The sequence below is a fragment of the Ahaetulla prasina genome, chromosome 11 (genome assembly GCF_028640845.1).
Source record: "Ahaetulla prasina isolate Xishuangbanna chromosome 11, ASM2864084v1, whole genome shotgun sequence".
In the NCBI taxonomy this organism is placed as follows: domain Eukaryota; kingdom Metazoa; phylum Chordata; class Lepidosauria; order Squamata; family Colubridae; genus Ahaetulla; species Ahaetulla prasina.
This window is the reverse complement of record NC_080549.1, coordinates 2411057-2417056: the sequence shown is the minus strand read 5'-3', so window position 1 is coordinate 2417056 and position 6000 is coordinate 2411057. Positions and strand designations below refer to the sequence as shown.

The following is a 6000-nucleotide window of genomic DNA, read 5'->3' as shown; positions in this document are numbered from 1 at the left end:
TCCAGAATTGAGCGGGGGGGCTTCCGGTTAAGACCTTCATGGCTCTTTGAGGGTTTAAGGTTGCCGACTCCTGTCCTAACTGGAAGCCCCCTGTTCAGTTCTGGAGTTGACCGGAGGTCTGGTTCCCCCCACCATAGACTCTCCTCCTAGCATGGCATTCTTTTTCCTCTACCTTTCCTAACCGAAAGCCCTATCAATTGTGGAGCTGACCGGCAACAAAGAGCTGCAACAGAGGGATGAAAGAGCCACACGCGGCTCCAGAGCCACGGGTTGCTGACCCCTGCATCTAGCGACATCCTTCCTGCTTTGAGATGAAGCTGGGATGAGAGGACTCTTCATGGCCCTGTGCATACAATTCAGTAGAGATGATAGGTCATGGAAGGGTTGGTAGGTCATAGACATAGCTGAATCCAGTGGTCAGCAAGAGAGGTTAGAAGCTGTTTAGGGCTAAGGCAATGTGTCCTCCAAACCATCAAATCATCTAATAGATGAACCCGAAGCTTGAGTGTGCCCAGTTGCTAGCATAGAGATGTGTCTAGCAATAAATGTCCACTTTCAACTACAGATCTTCTGGCTTGGCTTGAGGGTTGGGATGCACTGGTGGACAACAACAGATAAAGAACTATGCATCCCAGCCCTCCAGAAGGTTCTCCCAACTTCAGGAATTGCAGAGAAGTTGACTCAAGTCATTCTGAACTTTCTTTGCCATGATGCTGTTGTTGTGAGAAGAAAATTCTACTTTCACCTTTGGTAGGACATGTTTGGTCAAGAGGGTCTCTGGAGGCCTCCCTCTGTTGAAACCCCTCTCCACCAATATTGCTGTTATCCAGTCACTGGATTCTTCCTTTGGTTCCCCCAAAAGTTGGCACCTCCCTAAGGAAAAATGTGTCTTTTTCTTCATTCCATTCACCAGTTGCTTGGAAACAACAGATCAGAGGTGGGTTTCAGCAGGTTCTGACCTGTTCTGGAGAACCGGTAGCGGAAATTTCGAGTAGTTCGGAGAACTGGTATTAAAATTCTGACTGGCCCCACCCCCATCTATTCTCTGCCTCCCAAGTTTCAGCTGATCCGGAGAAAATGGGGATTTTGCAGTAACCTTCCCCTGGAGTGGGGAGGGAATGGAGATTTTACAGTATCCTTCCCCTGCCATACCCACTATGCCATACCACGCCCACCAAGCCACACCCACAGAACCTGTAGTAAAAAAATTTGAAACCCACCACTGCAACAGATGAACGTATATTAGGAGAATTAGAAGATTGTGGAGACTGGGACTCTTGAACTTCTATAGGTCCCAAAAATACCCAACTGTGGAGTTTGAGCGAAAGAAGACAAGGAAGGGGCCAAGTTTTCCAAGCTACACAGCTCTAGAATATATCTCCGAGTCGAAAACAATAAATTTTCGTTAAAAAGCAACAGGACGAAAGACGAGCCAAAAGCAAATGATGAAGGTGTGTAGGTTAATTGGGACTAATGGAAACAAGGGTGATTAAGTATTAATCACTCTCTACTTACTGTCCACAACAGCATTAAAATCAGTCCATTTCTCCCAATTTCACTTTCAAGCGTATAAGCAATGTTATGAGTTTTCTCTCTTCTCTTCTTCAACCTGTTTTTTTTAAAAATAAAATAAAATAAAATAATAATAATAAGGGTGTGTGGGAGTTGAATAAGGAAGCAGATCGGAGACATAAATGAAGGAAGTTTTTTTTTTTCAATACAAAACTGACATTTTTTTGACATTTAAAAGCATTCATTATTCATACATTGTCGGAGCCAGGTTTTCCAAAACAATGTCTTTGCTGATGCCGGATCTAGGACTCCAGGAAAAAAAAATGAAAATTTTTGATAGGGGATGCTACACAGTTGGAGAACCGATGCATGGTTGCATTTTGTTTTTCTTTAAAAAACAAAAGTTGTCTGTAAAGGCTGTTATTAATTATTTGATAGCATTAGCATGCATCAGTAGAGTTTACACAAACGGATCTATTAAAGATCAGGGTAAGAAATTACCAGCAGAAGGAGTTCAGATGTTTCTTTCAGTTAAGCCACGGAACAATTTATAGAAGAATGCCATTTTTCAGTGCCCTCATTTCAACCGGAGCTTAAGGTGCCCCTCCAGAAGGTTGGTGAACAAGAATTGGGGAGTCAACATCTCAAACATTTTCCAGAGCCTGCAGTAAAAGATAAAAGGGTGCAACTAAGAACATCTCTCGCACCCTATTGTGGGCAGGAAACAAGTTGACCAACTTTTGAGTTTCAGGTCAACATTTCTGCCTGCAGAGAACATACACTTTATACATCTTCAATATCAGGTAAGGATGTCTATGGAGATTCTCAGTCATTCAGGTCATAGTTGTCTTTCAAAAGGCAACTGGACTGGGGGTTTTTTGAAGGAGGAGGAGGGGAGGGAAGGAGGAGAAGAAGAAGAGGAGGAGGAGGAGGAAAAGGAAGGAGGAGGAGGAAGAAGAAGAAGAAGAAGAAGAAGGAGAAGGAGAAGGAGAAGGAGAAGAAGAAGAAGAAGAAGAAGAAGAAGAAGAAGAAGAAGAAGAAGAAGAAGAAGAAGAAGAAGAAGAAGAAGAAGAAGAAGAAGAAGAAGAAGAAGAAGAAGTAGTTCTCATCCAAGAAGCTTGGATTCATCAACTGATGAAGCTCCTTAGGTGACAATTGAAATGTCTTCTTCCTCAAAAAACAGTCCAGTTGCCCTTTGGGGGGGGGGAAAGCACCTTTGAGATCAGGTAAGGATCATTGCATTAGAAAAGTTTGGTCTGGAGAACTTTAGAAGTTCTCAAAAGATGCAGGAGAACAACCAACCAATGGAACACAAGTTGCCTTCAGGAGCTGTGGGAGCTTCATCACTGGAAGCTTTCAAGAAGAGACTGGACTGCCATTTATCAGAAATTGTGTAGGGTCTCCTGCTTGGGCGGGGGTGGGTGTTGGACTAGATGACCTATAAGGTCCCTTCCAACTCTGTTAATCTGTTCAACTTTTCAAATCTGTCTCCTCCGATGCACCCACCAGCCAGACTTGTCAGGAAGGAGGACAAGACTCCGTGTTCAGGATCATAGGAGGTCATCTCAAACCAACAGAGTCCAACGTGCTCACAAGGTTTTTAAAAGATGCAAGGTGGGGGAAAAAAATTCAAAGCCCTTAGAAACTGTTGATGGAAGTTTCCCCATCCATCACATCGTTAAAACCTAATGAGTCTGTGACAAGCCTCAGAAGGATGCGCTGGGTTATTGTAGAGGCAGACTTGATGCATCCGGCTTTGAAAATGGTGTTTGATGCATTTCCAAACAGAATAATTTGTCTGCATCAACGTTTGATGGAAGGGGGGTGGGGGCAAATCTGCCATCTCAGCATGAAATTAAGGCCACAATATATCCAACGTGTTCTGGCTCCTTGAAAGAAGATGCTAATAAGAAGGAGGGCATCAGAACACCAAATACAAGTTGGGCAGAAATGATCTCTCAGACAACCCTCACTTTATCAAGGACCTAGGAGTACTCATCTCAAACGATCTAAGCCCCAGAGCCCACTGTAACAACATTGCCAAAAAGGCATTAATGTGACTCGTTAACCTAATCTTGCAAAGCTTCTTCTCCAATAACATTGCACTGCTAAGTAAGGCATACAAAACCTTTGCCAGACCAATTCTCGAATATAGCTCATCTGCCTAGAATCCACACTGTATATCGGACATTAACATGGTTGAGCAGGTCCAGAGGTATTTTACGAGAAGAGTCCTCCACTCCTCTACTCACAATAGAATCCCTTCTGCCACCAGGCTTGAAATTCTGGGCTTGGACAATCTGGAACTACGCCACCTGTGGTCTGATCTAAGCATAGTATACAGCGTCTTACCTGTCAATGACTTCTTCAGCTTCAACTGCAATAATACCCGCACAAACAATCGATACAGTTTGAAGATTTTGGGTGTTATCATAAAAGACGACCTGACCTGGGTAACCTGCATTGCAGCACTTGCATTGCAGCCCAGCAGAGATTATACTACCTGAGACTTCTCAGGAAACAACAACTGAATGAAAAACTGCTGGTGACCTTCTACCGCTGCACCATAGAGAGTATTTTAATTTACTGCAGCTGTGTATGGTTTGCCAATTGCACAGTGGCAGATAGGACAGCACTCCAGAGGGTCAACGTCATTGCCCAGAGGGTCATTGGTTGCCCTCTCCCCTCCTTGGAAGAGCTTTATAGCTCCCACTCCCTTAAGAAAGTTCAAAACATTCTTAAAGATCCATCTCATCCTGGATCTCACCCTTTTTTTTCGAACTATTACCATCTGGCAGATGGTACAGGATAATAAAGAACAAGGACAAATAGGCTGAAAAACAACTTCTATCGCAGGAGCAGTAACTATATTGAATTCTACTGTATAGTGCAATATTAATGCAAGATCCGGGGTTTCCAATTCAATTGTATAGAATGTGAAGCAGAGGTGGGTTTCAGCAGGTTCTGACCAGTTCTGGAGAACCGGTAGCGGAAAGTTTGAGGAGTTCGGAGAACCGGTTGTAAAAATGCTGACTGGCCCCACCCCCATCTATCCTCTGCCTCCCAAGTCCCAGCTGATCGGGAGGAAAAGGGGATTTTGCAGTAACTTCCCCTGCCATGCCCACCAAGCCACGCCCACCAAGCCACGCCCACAGAACCGGTAGTAAAAAAAAAAACATTTGAAACCCATCACTGATGTGAACGATGCGTGTTTGTGTTTTATTTTTATAGTTTGTTTCTTATGTATAATGTACACTGAAGTTGGCATTCTATTTTGTTGTACGAGGCGCAATGACAATAAAGAAAACTCATGTTCTCATGTGGCCAGATTCCTGCCTATCCCCATCTGCATTCCTTATCCTTATATGGGTTTTAATAGGATTTTTTAATGGGGTTTTACGATGTTATGTATTTTATATTTAAATTATTGGCTAAATTGAATAAGTTTTTTAATTCTGGTTTTATTGTATTGTATTTGATTGTTATTTTATCTGGCTGTTAACCGCCCTGAGTCCTTCGGGAGAAGGGCAGTATAAAAATTAAATTATTATTATTATTATTATTATTATTATTATTATTATTATTATTATTATTATTATTATTATTATTATTATTATTATTATTATTATTATTATTATCCCTTGTAAAACAATCCTTGTCAATGGTCAAATGTATATTCATCTTCATGTATATTCATGAATGCCTTCAGTCTTTGTAATTTTATTCTGGAGAAGCATTTGGTTGGCCGTTCTCTTGCTATATTTACTTTTAACAGCAGGACATTCATGATTCACCCTAGCTTCCCTGTTTTAATAAAACGGTAGATGTTACCGTTAGTTGAGTTTCTCTGGCACACAGATTTAGAGTACTTATCATACTAAGGTTATGTTCAAACATTTTGTTAGTCAGGAAAGCCACGGCGGAGGAGGCTAAGCTGAGCTAAACATTTCAGATCAAAAGGGTAGGTGAAATAGACTACACTCTAGGCTAACTTCGGCTTGAGTCTAGAAATAAAGGGGGGAAAATAAAGGGGAGAAATTAGAATGTACAGAATGTATTAGAAAGAATAGAATAGAATAGAATAGAATAGAATAGAATAGAATAGAATAGAATAGAATAGAATAGAATAGAATAGAATAGAATTTTTTATTGGCCAAGTGTGATTGGACACACAAGGAATTTGTCTTGGTGCATATGCTCTCAGTGTACAATATGTAAATAATAAATATATAAGAATCTAGAAAAGTAAAGCTATTAGTATTAGATAATTTAATGTAAATAAAGAAAAGAGGATAAGAAAGAAAATAAAATAACAAATGTGATTTGGGGGGGAAGGTACAAAAACGAAAGAAGACTGCTAAGAAACGCTGTTTAGAAATAGGAAATATTTATATGTTATATGTTGTGTGTTTGTCAGATTGTCTATCACATTAAAACAATAAAAAATAAAAATAAAAAATAAACATTTCAGATCGAAAGAGTAGGTGA

At 40.9% G+C, this 6000-nt stretch overlaps 1 long non-coding RNA gene across 1 annotated transcript in view; it reads right to left on the bottom strand.

Moving 5' to 3' along the window:
- Positions 1-1514: 1514 nt before the first annotated feature.
- The window catches only part of LOC131183928 (uncharacterized), an 88231-nt gene continuing 83745 nt past the window's right edge, over positions 1515-6000 (bottom strand). The window contains exons 2-3 of the long non-coding RNA XR_009151875.1: positions 2014-2174; positions 1515-1609 (exon numbers count right to left, since the gene is read on the bottom strand). This is a non-coding gene — a long non-coding RNA (uncharacterized LOC131183928). The remainder of the gene's footprint in view (positions 1610-2013; positions 2175-6000) is intronic.